Below are 14646 nucleotides of genomic sequence, written 5' to 3' on the forward strand. Positions count from 1 at the left end.
TTCATCCACAGGTTTCAGTCTGTTATAGTTAGACAGACCCATGTGTCTGTAGGGAGCTAAGATCTGAGGGAAACCTCTTGATAGTCTCTCAGCAGAAGGTCAGACAAGAGAAAGACTGTTCTGGACTCTACTAAGAGTGACTGCTCCAAAGTTTCTAGCTGTTCTGTAGCAAAACTTCGTTACCTCAGATCTTAGACATATTTTCCAAGCTCATAGACTGATTTTTCTCTTCTGCCCTCAGGTTGTCTTTTTGTCTATTCTCTTGCATTTATGCTTATACACAGCAAAATAATGCAACAATTAAAATGTCAGTACTGAAATCCTGCAAGAAGGTAAAGAAAATAAAAAAAAAGACACAAACTTCAGTGGACTTGAGTTGTGCAGTTCTCATCTATGTAATCCAAAAGACAAAATATCCTTGGTTTAATTATAAATGGGACATACAAAGTTGAGCTGCTGACTGGTTGCCTTTTCCCCTGGCACACTTGAAGCATCTTGGGCCACAATAGGGCGCTGTCTGGCTATAGAGTTGAATCACAGAGGAGGCCTCTGTGACTTGAAGACAGAGCTATGCTGTTACCTCTAAGTCATCATTTATATTTTTGAGAAAAATGTTTTGACTAAATTTGGGGCATGTAGAGCTTAGCTAAAAAGAAAGTATGAATTTGAGGGACACAGGATATCTGTCAGTTAAGATGTTTCCTTCTGTAGGACTGCCTTGAAAAATATTGCTATTTTTGTCAGGAGTTAAAAAAAATAAAAAGAGGATATGAAGTAGAGGATTGAACAAAATGATCAAGGACATCCATGATTTGTTTCTCACCTTGCTCTTTATACGGCAGCAGACTGGGTTTTTCATTAGAACCATAGATAGGCTTGACATTTTAAATTATTTCCAGTAGTTAAAGGGCTGCAATTATATGGCAAATATTAAGTTCACTTTTGAAAGGCACCGTACATTACATATGAGATCATATATGCATAATTCAAGCACCTGATATACAACTGAGTTCCACGTGATTGATGCAGTAAATAAAATCCTTACTTGTTCATTTTAAATTCTTCTTAGAACACAGAAATAATGGTATTATAATGGTGTTACAGGTGGATCAAACAACCAAAGGGACACTGCCACTGGTTTCAGAATGCAAAGTCTCATCAGTGTGCCATGGAGTTGTGAATGCTGATGTATGAGATGACAGCTAATAGATGTAAGCTGACATGTGTGATGGTACTTCATCTGTGGGTGCTGACATAAGTGATAGCATTCGGTAGGTCTCTGAGTATATTATTAATTCATTGTCTTATCCCCTTTTTTCCCTTTGTTTTTTTCATACCATTCCTATGCTATATTTGCAAGTTCTTTTGTATTTGGACTTCCAAATCCACTCTTGATTTATTTATTTTTTTTTTGAAAAAGGACTATACTCTATTTATCATGACAGACCTATATTCTTTAGAAACTTTGGAAAATAAATGTCACAGTCTTACAGGACAAATCTTATTTTTAGACTCTCAGTAAATGTCTTTTTTCTCTTTTTAAATAAATTTTTATCAAAATGGCACTTGTCTGCCAATTTCTCAGACTTGTCACTGCCCTAAACACTCGTGACTGTCTCATGTTGGCCACTACACCTTCGTTCAGGCCTCCAGGCCAGGCAGTGGCTGGAGAGAGACACTGTGGAAACCATATGCCCTGGGGCTGTAGGGAACATGGCATCCCTTAGAACTCAACATTAGTGACAACTCCTTAGGGCCAAACTATAAAACCCTGATAGTAATGGTGTTGCTTTCACACTCAGAGACGTCACAGCTAGATTGAGCCCATGGATTTCATTGAGAATCAGGTGTTAAAAACTAGTAAATTGAATGACAAAATAAATTAAAATGTTTTAAAGCCTGGAGAGTTCATAGACTGGTTTTAAGATATTTTGTTGTTTTGTTTTTTGCTTTTAGGAGATGGGACTCTCAGTGAACAGCTTTGCAAGTTGGGCAAACCACATTTTCTACAATGGGGTCTCATACAGTTTTGTAGATCAAAATCCAAGTCTGAAATATGGGATGGAAGGCATTCTGGAAAAAGGAGGATCTAATAAAACCGAAGATGTCTCATGTTTGATGCTGGCTGTCACAGAAGGGCTAGTCATCTGTTGGTCTGAGTGTATTTGGTCTCCTGTGAATCCAACTTTGTACACAATTGTTAAACAATACAATATGTCAAGCAAAGTACATAGTGCTGCAGTGTGTCCTGGTGGACCTGGACTGCCTTAGCCAGCACTTGGTGATCTTGCCTGTTGCTGGGCCCAGCTGTATTGCTTCCTTCACCACTGTCATATTTTTTATCCACCAGGTGGTATCTGGTTCAGAAGGCCACCATGTGAGCCTGGTAAGTTTGTGCAGATATTGACCCAGAGCGTATGTGGGGTACACAAGTATGACATAGCTGGTAGGTCAGAATCTACAGCTCATCAGAATAAAAATGATTGTCATCATAAAGGACATGTTAGTGGGAAGGATGGCTTGTCCCCTGGATGCCAGCATGACTGCGCAGGTAGAAGTCAAACTCAATAGGGTGGGTGATCTTCATGTCTATGGTTGTGACTTCTGGAATGTTCCCACTCTTTCCAACCTGCTCATTCTTGTCTGTGCAGAAGAGGCATGTGTGGTGCTGCTTTTGCACCACAATGAACGTGATCCCTGGCTGATAGTCCTTTTCCAGCTTTATGCAGGTCTCTCTGATGGCCAGGAGCTCATGGTGGAGAGTCTGCTGAAAGTGGCCCTTGGAGATGCTATCTCTGTAGAAGATGATGCCAGTGGGCTTAAAACGTGTAGATTTTGTAGAACTGAATGAGATCATCAGGTCCTGATGATCTCCTGTCCTGTGCATGGTAGCACAGTAGTGGTTAGGGTATGCGTCCATACTGCCCAAGATGGTAGCAATCAAAGGTTTTTTCCCATCACCAGCTGATGGGTAGGTGACATCAGCTCCCAGGAAGATGACAGGTTGCTGAACACTGGATACCTACCCTGTGAAAGCAGGGTGTTGTTGACACCTCCCAGTTCGACATTGATCTTTAAGCAGAGATTGGATAGGGTCTAAAGTGTGGTCCTCTGCACATTCTTCATTTGGATGCACTGTGTCGCCATCCCGAACACTGTCACCCACACACTTGACTTCTGCATATGCAGAAGTTTTACCAGGCAGAATGACCACCTCCAGCTGGATACCAGCATATGTGTTCTTCAGGTGTTGGAACATGGGCTCCACACTGTCTGCCCTCTGCATATTTACAGAAATGGGGCTGACCTGGATAGGCAACCCAGGATCTCTTGAGATCTTCCTCAGTTGCTTTGTGAAGGACTTGAGATGAACTTGAGATGCGTAGCAGGGTATGGCCCACATCTTCATCTTGATGCCCATGGGGAACTGTTTGTTTCTCATGTCCCACACACCCTGGACAAGGGGAAGCAATCACTTTGTTCCTGCCCCAGTAGAGGATGGAGGGCATTTGCCATAACTGCCCAGTCACATCTGTCATCTCATCTTTCACCATGATTCCAAATTCACGAACATACAGGTCTATATTGAAACTTGCACTTCGCCTCAATTTACGGATCTTCTCTTGCTGACAGATGCTGACCTGGCAGTTGCTCTGATCATGGTTGAGGTCTGATTGTCTCTTAATTTTTTTATGCATCTCTGTCCAGCAACCATGTTATAGACCTCCAAAGGAAGGCCAGTGTGTTTCTGTTCCTGCCCAACTTGTAAATAAGGGAGGTGGGGGTAGCACAGAACCAGCTTGTGTCTGTCCTTGAAGTCCTGGGCCACTGTACACTCCACTCTCTGCCCACACCTGCTGCTGTTTGGTGACTGGCAGGCCGCTGGGTCATATTACAGACATGATACTTCCTCTTCATTTGACCACAGTGAGTTACCTCCACCTTTGTCACACCCGCCTCGGCTGGCAAGGAAGACGCAACACGGTCGGATTCTTCTCAACAGCCTTTATTGCACGACCACCTCTTTGCTGATACAGGGACCTCGAGCGGCAAAAGCACTCGCCTTATATACACAACAGGCTGGGGCTATGCTAATTGTCTTTCAGGGATTGACGGAGCACGAATCACCCCACTATCACCCCTGCTACTTGTCCTCCAGGGATTGGCAGAGCATGAACCACCCCATTAGCATGGTACCGCTCGGGCCAGATTGACGCCAGGTGCAAGCCTGCGCATGCGCAGTACTGTTATGTACCACAGGAGGGCGCCAGATCACCTCATTATCCTATGGACACCCTGGCAAGGGGACAAGCCTGCGCATGCGCGATAAGTTGTTGTTTACACAGACCGGACTGGATGTCATCGCCAACTTTGCTCCACCCCGCCGCTTCCCACACACCTTTAGACCTTTAATTTCTTTGGTAAACTTTACCCTTTGGGAATCTGTCAGAGGTTGTTGTCCTTCAATACTTTTGAAATCGAACACTTCACAAACAAACTGGATCACTGGCTATGCCTTGTAAAATACTGTTGCTGATACATCAATATTCAGCATCATTTTCCAAAGACAAGGTCAGACGGACTGATGGAAGCCAAACCACACTTCTCTGCCCCCTACCTAGAGGGTTGGAAAAGCCTTCAGATGCAGTGAAGGAACGGCCAACAGGGGTGTACCTCATGGAAGGCAAGTGCCTCATGATAATGTCCAGGGCCTGGATCTTCTTGAAGGGGATGCTGGGTAGACGCCCAAAAGTGCATAGTGTAACAACTGCAAGCTCACGAATGGCACCTACCTGAAGATCTGGATTTAACGTGCTACACCATGTACTCCAATATTTCCCTGTTCACTCTCCGAGGGCATTTCTCAGGACTGATGTCTAATTCATAGTGATAGATTTCGATTTTGGGGATGTCCATTTCAATGAAATTGGCCTGTAATTTGATTGTTCTCCCAGTGGTGCTGAAGTTTGGCAGGGCCCCAAGTATATGGTGGCACTGCCAGGGTTGCGGGTGAGGGCTGGGCACACGCTCCGTGGGCAAGACCATGCGAGGAGTCAGTGCCATTCTTTTGCTCAATCCACCCCGGCCTGCAAGGCCATCTCCTCACAGAACAGGTTTCCTGAAGCAGCTGGGCAGAAGTGGTGGGAACAGAGGGGAACAGGAACAGGAGGAGGGAGGGGAAGAGGAGGGGTGAGAGGGATGAGGAAAGGGCTGATTTTTTTTTAAAACACCGTTTATTTTTAGAAAAAATCCTTATTGTCTATGTCTGTAAATCCTGCTGGGGAGGCATATATGCTATACCCACATGTGGAATTCAGAAAACAATTTGCAGGACTCAGTTTTTATTTCTATCACATGGGTTTCAAAAGGGAAGTCAATTCCTTAGGCTTGGAACTAAGTACTTTGCTGGCTGGGTCCTCTCATTGGGTGATGGCTGTAAATCTTTTATGTTGAGAATCTTTAAAGATCCAGTAACTATAACTTATAGTTTTAGAACTCCTGGTCTCTCTTTCATATTACTATAATTTCTTTGTGTATATTTCCTGTGGTGGTTCCCTTTACATACAGCTTTAGTTTCCATGGTTTCAGTGTCCAAAACCAACCATGGCCTGCGTATATTAAACAGAAAGTGCTAACATAAGCAATAAATCAATTTAAAACTACATGACAATTCTGAATGTCAAAGTATCTTGCTCCATTTGGTCTAGCAAATTAACAATGCATCAGTTCCACCTTTAATCCCAAGCATCCTCTGCAGTTCAGGTAAATATTCTCCATGAGTATAAGGGACTGCTGCTTTGATCTTATGTCAGAAATATGTACCTTTCTTTCCTTAAACATACTTGTTTTATTACTTTGAATTTATAGTAGCTAGTTGAAAATATTTATATAGTAAATCCAACATCTGAAATATCTTGGGATTAATTATTGGCTACTGACATTCCTATCAATCAGCTACTATATTAAATTCATTTTCCTAAACAGAAAGTGTTGATGTACCTCAGGAATCTCAGCACCAGGTAGGTGGAGACAGAAGACTCATAAAGTCAAGTCCAGCATGGCCTGTATAGTAAAGTAAAGGCTCAAAGAGCAAGCCACAACCCTTCAAACTCTCTCCTTTCTGTTTTGAGAAGGAAATGTGTGTACTCTGCATGGATTCCTCCAAAGGCCTCACAGTGTCTCTGTTTTTCTTACACACACACACACACACACACACACACACACACACACACACACATCTTCCCATATTCAGTCTATTCATCTACAGAAATGCCACAAGACTTCCTGCATTCATACTCATCTCCTTCCTTAAGACTATTACATTTTCATGTTAATTGCTTACACTTTTCCCTTAAGGATGGTGCAGCATATACACATGCACACACATGCACACACACATATCTTAGTTAAGGTCATAGTCATAAAACACTATGACAATACAAAAACTTGGAGAGGAAATAGTTCATTTCCTCTTACCACTCTACATCACAGTCCATCATCAAAAGAATTCAGGGTAGGAGCTCAAGGTAGGTATCTGGAGGCAGAGACTGAAACAGAGGCCATGAAGAAAGATGAAATCCTCCATGGCCTACTACCCACTGCTTGCTCATCCTTCTTTCTTGCACAACCCAGGAGCATTTGCCCAGGTATGCCACTGCCCACAGAGAGATAGAAACTTTTACATGAATCTTCAACCAAAAATAGGCCTTTCAGACTTACATGGAGACCAATATGATGGTGGCATTTTTTTCCATTAATGTGTGCTCTTCTGAAATGACTTAAACTTGTGTCAAAATGACATTAAGTTAGCTATCACAATTTGTGTTTTCATGTGTGTGTGTATATGTGTGTGTGTGTGTGTGTGTGTGTGTGTATGTGTATTTAAGGAGTAAGAAGTATGTTTATAGGGGCTGGGGATTTAGCTCAGTGGTAGAGCGCTTACCTAGGAAGCGCAAGGCCCTGGGTTCGGTCCCCAGCTCCGAAAAAAAGAACCAAAAAAAAAAAAAAAAAGAAGTATGTTTATGATGGTCAGAGGTTGACATTAATACCTTCTCCCATCTCTCTTCATCATAATCTCTGAGACAGAATCTTTCGATTAGAAATCAATGATTGGTTAACCTGTTGGCCCATGACCTAATAGCTGTGATGCTGTACATGTACCTGCATGTGGGTGCTGGAATGTATGTTTGGGTGCTCCTTCTTGAGCAGTATTGGTTTTCCTCACTAGACTTTCCTGCATGTACCACTCACAAACATTTTGGCTTTCATAAGACCATTACAATATTCCTCCTCTCATTAAAAAAAGTTATTTTCTAGAAACTTTACCATTTTCACTTTCACATTTATTTTTGCAGTCAACCTGTGTGACTTTCACACATGGAAATTAATTTGTGGTAGTTATTTTTGTTCCAATGGGTCGATGGTAGAAATAATTTTAAAATATTGTTTTGTGTTCATTGTTTTATAGTGTCTTACTAAAGAGGACAAAGCTTTTCCCTTACAGACTTGGGGAATAAATGTTAGAAACTTTTTCTTTCTATGCAATAAAGATTGTAGCTCATTTTTCATCCAGAATGAGTCAGTTCTTTCTGCACTGGTATTTGGACTTTTGCTCCACATGCAGATATAAGTATGGATGTGTGTGTGTAGGTATGTAATTGTGATATAAGTAAGGAGTTAGGCCTAACTGGAGTGCATGAAGGTGTATGAGTATGTATGCATGAATCTATATATAAATGTATGTGAGTTTAATTGTTTTTGTTGAGTTTTAAGTTTTTTTTTTAACTTTTTCTTATGACTCTCTTCTTTTGGTTCAGTGAAAGTTTACTTCTCCAAAACACCCATCTGCCTGAACAGACAACAAGCTAAGCTTAAGGAAAAAAGAGAAAAAAATTCTAGCAATTAATTAGGGTTAATTAATCCTGGGATATTTTATGATGATGTGCTAAACAGCAGAGAATCTGCAGTTTCTGACATCAGAGGAACTCAGGCAGGCAGGTCAGCTACTGCTGCAGAGTAACTTAGACTTAAGACATGTAAATACTTTATTATTAAAAAGCAATCCTAATTTCCCACAAGACCAAGTGTTGCCTCTGCTGATGCTCTTTCTTCTAGGTTGCCTTTAAGAGAGAACCAGAACTCTGGAACTTGCCTCTTTGAAGTTCACAAAAGTTCAAAAAATGAAGGAGAGAAACAATTCTTTTAAGTTGTCATCTTACTTCTTCATATGCACCATATTCCCTCACACATTCATAAAAAACATAATTTTTAAATGGTGTGAAAACAAGTGGAATATAATCTTTACATATCATAGATGTAATTAAAATTAATTTAATAAATAAATAATAGGTATACAATAGTCATATATCTGTCTAAATCTATCATATATTTATATATATATATGCAAACTTTACTAATAATATGTAACTATTTCCAGAAAATTACATTGGGTTCTCATTTCTGACAAAAGAACATAGTATCATGTTTCTGAATGAAGAACATGTGATAAAATTGAAAACTAGCATGTCACAAAAATACTTATGGATACTTTATTAGAGGCACCCATAAAATCTTAAATATTCATCAATGATTAAGGAAAATATTCTAAATTTGCTTCCTACTAGGAATCTATCTAGAGCCAACGGATTATCTGAATTGACTCAGAATTTGTGAAATAGGTAATACAACAAGTTGGGAGCAATACAATATAATTATTAGAAGAGAATTGTTTGGAATGCTTATTTACATGATTAATCCAAATAAATAAGAAATCAATTCTAAGATAATGGACGTACCAATTGTTAGTCATATGATATATAGAAAGTATATACATGTACTTAATAACATTAAGTGATGTATATAATGTCAATTTAAATGGAATAAAAATAATAAAAACAATATGTGAATGATTTATTTTAGTAGTTCAAGATGCTATAGAATAGTGCCTTAAAAATTGTAAGGATTCACGAGTCGTCAAAGAATGATAACCCAGATTCAAATAGTGTATAAACACAGTGTTTTATTCTTCAGAAGTCCAGAATATTGGGGTCTACTATCTACAAAGATGAAGAGAACCCGAAATGAGCTAGCAGGCCTGATTTATAGCACATTACAGGAATACTGGGGAAAGGGCAGGTAACCTGTATTGCTGGGAAAGTCTAGAAACTGTTGCTGAGGAAGTCTGAAAACTGCTGCCGACCCATTGTCCTTGCCTCAGGCCAGGTGGTGGGGCAGCTTCTGAGACCTGGACTTGCCTACGTTTGCCCAGTTCTTGGAAACAGATTTAGTCCTAGTCTCCTGAACTGCCAATTTGAAGCCTGTCATGGAGTCAGCCTAGCCTTCTCACAAATAGTCATTAATATAAGCAGGCTGAAGATGGAAACACTAGACAAACTGTTTTGAGTGACTTTCGAGTTTGCAGTCACTCACATCATTGTGACCTAAGAGATTGAGAAAGAACTCAGAGGCTTCCCTATTTACCAGCCACAATTGATTAAGACTCAATTACTCAATCTCTCTCTCTCTCTCTCTCTCTCTCTCTCTCTCTCTCTCTCACACACACACACATAAATACACTTTCTTCTTAAGACATAATCTTCATGTATCCAAGAACGGCCTCCAACATTCTAAGAAGATGAAGATAGCTTTGAACCTCTGATCTTCATTCCTCTATCATACCAAGTACTGAGAAAAGAGATTTATGCCTTGACAGAAAGTTTTACAGTCTTTGGTGAAACCCTCTCAGGAAGATCACCAGCTGTAGAATGATGTAACCTGAACCTAATGTGCAGTCGTAGTAGGGCATTGTATATCTCTATTAAGTATTTATCAGGGGGGGTTGGGGATTTAGCTCAGTGGTAGAGTGCTTGCCTAGGAAGCGCAAGGCCCTGGGTTTGGTCCCCAGCTCCGAAAAAAAGAACCAAAAAAAAAGTATTTATCAGGGAGACTCAATGCTTCCAAAACAACACAGGATGTTGCCATTGATATTTGTCATCTAGAATAATTGTGTGGTAAGACACTATTGATGAAGGCAGCATATAGATTGGCAGCAAGACAGAGAAATAAACCTAAAATTGAAAAGCTTTTGCCCTGCTGGCTGTCTTTCTTAGTGACATACAATGCTGTGCAGAGCATGAGGAGAAAAAAATTCATCAATAATAGTCTTACACAGCTTGAACCCTATATGCTACAAGACCACTCTGGAAATATGTGCCAGAGTGTTTCAAGGCATCATGACAGACATAGCAAACAGTTTTGTGATTGTGTTTGAGGCCTGCAGTATAAGCAGGTATTCATGTCTGGAATATAAACCTGATAAATAACTGAAACTGGAATTTCAGTGGTTTTTACTATTGCTTTTTGACTCAGTAGTCATATTATCAAAATGATTTCCAATCTCTATACCTATAGTCTTGGTCTGAAAAGTTTAAGACAGTGGCTCAGTCAAAGCTCTAAGATTACATGACTTTACCTGCTTAGCCATAAACAGGATATTTATCTTACCCTCTCCCCCTCGGTTATGGAACACTGAAGAAGAGGAACACAAATAAATAATGTAAAAGTTAGACAACAGTGAAAAATTTTGTGAAATGCTATTGAGGACAAGACATCATCACAAACTCTTGCACTCATGACCTCTTAGCAGCTTTGGCTATCTGCACTGGATTACGTTAGAATTCCAGCACCATTTGGGGCTAGTCTCATGAGGTATTATTGCTAGCTGAGTAACTACTCAAAACTGGTGGGTCTTAGGAATTGGCCACAGTTAGCACAGCCTTAAGTGAATGACCAAATTCTCATAAACATATGGACAGCATTGGACAGAGTGATCTATAAAAAGGTTGTTTTGGAATTTTTAGAAAGATGTATTGAGACTCTTGGCATTGGTGGAAGTAGTCTGGACAAAGCTATACTGTATACACTTACAGAATTGTAAAAGAATAAGAAATTTTATTTCAAAAAATAGAAAAAGTTACATCTAGTAAATAATGTATTTTAACATTTGTAACTATTATTCTCAAACTGATGATACAACAAAGCCAAAACATATTTCTAAAGCTTAGAAGCATTACCAAATCTTAAACAAATGAGCAGATTCTAGTATACAAGGCAATAAAACAAAAGTTTCTGAATAAAAATTTACAATAAAACCAAGCTGACTTGAATTTTAACGGAAAATAAAAAATTAAAACTATGGGAAGAAAAATTAACAATGGTTCAATGTACTGTACACATGAGAAACATTCTAACATTTGTATAATGGACTTTCAAGAATTATCACGAACTCTAAAGAGGAAAACCTATAGCAGATTCTGGGAGAGAGTGGCTAACAGTAGTCAGCATTAGTGAAAATCAACACTCACATTATCAAGAACAGATAAATATAATTAAATAAAACATAGGCAGACTATAAAAACAAACTGCTCAAACTAATTAAGAGGAAAAAAATCATACAAGTAGCCATTTAAGGGAAAAATCACACATTAAAAAACAGCAGCAGCAACAACAGCAACAAAAAATATAATTAGAAAACCTTTCAAAGAGTCTTAGGTAGATTCCTCAAAAAACCATGAAAACCATGGCACCCAGTGGTTCTCTCTCTCTCTCTCTCTCTCTCTCTCTCTCTCTCTCTCTCTCTCTCTCTCTCTCTTCCTTCTCTCTCTCTCTCTCTCTCTCTCTCTCTCTCTCTCTCTCTTTAAATATCCTGGTCCAGTTTCTAACTGTTCTACATCCCATACCTCATGTCCCCACCCATCCCCCCCACATCCCCAACCTCCACCCAATCAAACCTCCCCATTCCCTGAGGCCTTCAATGTCTTGAAAGTTAGGTGCATCTTCTCTGAATGAGTCCAGACGCAGCAGTCTTCTGCCATATGAGTATTAGGGATGTCATATCAGCTGGTGTTTGCTGACTGGTTGGTGGCCTAGTATCTGAAAGATCTTGGGGGTTCAGGTTAATTGAAATTGCTGATCCTTCTACAGGATTGTCCTCCTCGGGTTCTTCTAGCTTTTCCCTAATTCAACTACAGGGGTCAGCGGCTTCTGTCCATTGGTTGTGTATAAATATCTGCATCTGACACCTTCAGCTGCTTGGTGGATCTTTCACAGGGCAGTCATGATAGGCCCCTCTTTGTGAGTACAGCATATCCTCGGTAATAGTGTCAGGGCTTCAGGCCTCCCTTTAAGTTGGATCCCACTTTGGGCCTGTTGCTGGACCTCCTTTTCCTCAGGCTCTTCTCCATATTTGGCCCTGCAGTTCTTTCAGAAAGAAACAATTATAGGTTAGAATTTTTGACTGTGGAATGGCAACCCTATCCCTCACTTGATAACCTGTCTTTCTGCTGGAGATGGGCTCTACAAGTTCCCTCTCCACACTATGGAGCATTTCATCTGTGGTACCTCCCTTTGAGTCCTGAGAGTTTCTCACCTCCCAGGTCTATGGTATATTCTGTAGGTTTCTCCCACCTCCTACTTTTCAATGTTGTCTGTGTTCATTCTTTGTGCTGGCTCTCAGGGCTTAAGTCCTGTCTCCACCCCACACACATATACACCCAATACCTGATCATGTTCTCCTCTTTCCATTCCTGTCTCCTTTCTCACCCATGTCCCATCCTCCCTTCCCCCTCCTGTCATTGCTTTTTTCTCCCTCCCAAGTGGGATTGAAGCATCCTCACATGGGTCCTTCAGCTTGTTAACCTTATTGAGATCTGTGGATTGTATCTTGGGTAATCTGTATTTTTTTAGGCTAGTATCCTCTTATTAGTGAGTATATCCGAGGCAAGTCATTTTGGATCTGAGTTTACTCACTCATGATGATATTTTCTAGTTCCATCCTGCAAAACTCCATGTGTCTTCGTTCTTAATATCTGAGTAGTAGTCCATTGTATAAATGAACCACATTTTCTTTATCCATTCTTCTATTGTGGTACATCTGGATTGTTTTCATCTTCTGGCTATCACAAACAAGGCCACTATGAACATAATGGAACACTGGCCTGTGGCATGGTGGGGCAATTTTTGGGTATTATGCCCAAGAGTAATATTGGGTCTTTAGGTAGATCTACTTCCAATTTTCTGAGGAAAATTGATTGATTGATTTCCAGAGTGGTTGTAAGAGTTTGCAATTTCACCAGCAATGGCAGAGTGTTCCCTCTTTCTCCACATTCTTATCAACATGTGCTCTCACCTCAGGTTTTGATCTTAGCCATTTGATTAATGTAAGGTGGAATCTCAGGTTCATTTTGATTTGCATTTCCCTGATCACTAAGTACTTTCAACATTTCTTTAAGTGCTTCTTAGTCATTCAATATTTCTCTGTTGTGAATTCTCTGTTTAGTTCTATACTCAATTTTTTGATTGGGTTGTTTGGTTTTTTTTGGCGGTTAGCTTTTTGAGTTCTTTGTATAGTTTGGATATTAGCCCTCTATAGGATATGGGATTAGTTAAGATTTTTTTTCCCAAACTGTGGGTTATCTTCTCTTGATTTAACTTTGGTATGTGGTATCTGTCTAGAAAACCATCCATTTTATCTTGATTTTCCAGTTTAGTTGAGTATAGTCTTTTCTAGTAGGATCTGATGATTTTTTGAATTTTCTCCATTTCTGTTTCTATGTCTCCATTTTCATTTCTAATTTTGTTGATGTGGATCCTGCCTCTGGATGCTTTAGTTAGTTAGGGATTTATCTATCTTGTTGATTTTCTAAATGTAGCAGCTTTTTTTGTTGATTCTTTGTACTGTTTTCTTTGTTTCTATTTGGTTGATTTCAACCCTGAGTTTGACTCTCTCCTGCCTTCTTCTACTCCTCCTGGGTATGTTTGCTTCTTTGTGTTCTAGAGTTCTCAGGTATTCTGTTAAGTTGCTATTGTAGGATCTCTCCAATTTCTTTCTTTCTTTTTTTTTTCGGAGCTTGGGACCAAACCCAGGGCCTTGTGCTTGCTAGGCAAGCACTCTACCACTGAGCTAAATCCCCAACCCCTCTCCAATTTCTTTACCAGGGCTCTTAGTGGTATGAATTTTCTTCTTAATACTGCTTTCATTGTGTCAAGTAATTTTGGGTATGTGTGTCATCATTTTCATTGAATTCCAGGAGGTCTTTTATTTCTTTCTTTACTTCTTCCCTGTACAAGTTATCACTAAGTAGAGAGTTGTTCAATTTCCATGGATATGTAGGTTTTCTATTGTTTTCATTTTTTACTGAAGACCTGCCGTTAGGCTGTGGTGTTATGATAGAATGCATGGGGTTATTTCAATCTTCTTGTATTGGTTGAGGCTTGTTTTGTGACCAATTACATGGTCAATTTTGGAGAACATACCTTGAGGTGCAGAGAAGAAGGTATATACTTTTGTTTTAGGGTGAAATGTTCTGTAGATATCTATTAAGTTCATTTGTTTCATAACCTTTATTAGTTTCACTGTATCTCTGTTCATTTTCTGTTTCAATGTTTTCATTAGCAAGAGGTGGGTGTTGAAGTCTCTCACTATTATTGTGTGGTATTCATTGTGCATTTTGAACTTTACTAAAGTGTCTTTTATGAATGTGTATGCTTTTGCAGATTGCCAGTTAGACTCTTCCCCTAAAGACACCAAAGCCTAAAGGCATTCCAGGAATTCCCCTGCATGCAAGGCAAGCAGGTGAGCAACTTACA

The 14646-nt window shown here is 39.8% G+C and overlaps 1 pseudogene; it reads right to left on the reverse strand.

Annotated features, from left to right (window-relative positions):
- Positions 1 to 2217: 2217 nt before the first annotated feature.
- Ago2-ps1 (argonaute RISC catalytic component 2, pseudogene 1) lies at positions 2218 to 5064 on the reverse strand (annotated as a pseudogene).
- Positions 5065 to 14646: the final 9582 nt, after the last annotated feature.

This window comes from Rattus norvegicus, chromosome 5, assembly GCF_036323735.1.
Source record: "Rattus norvegicus strain BN/NHsdMcwi chromosome 5, GRCr8, whole genome shotgun sequence".
In the NCBI taxonomy this organism is placed as follows: Eukaryota; Metazoa; Chordata; class Mammalia; order Rodentia; family Muridae; genus Rattus; species Rattus norvegicus.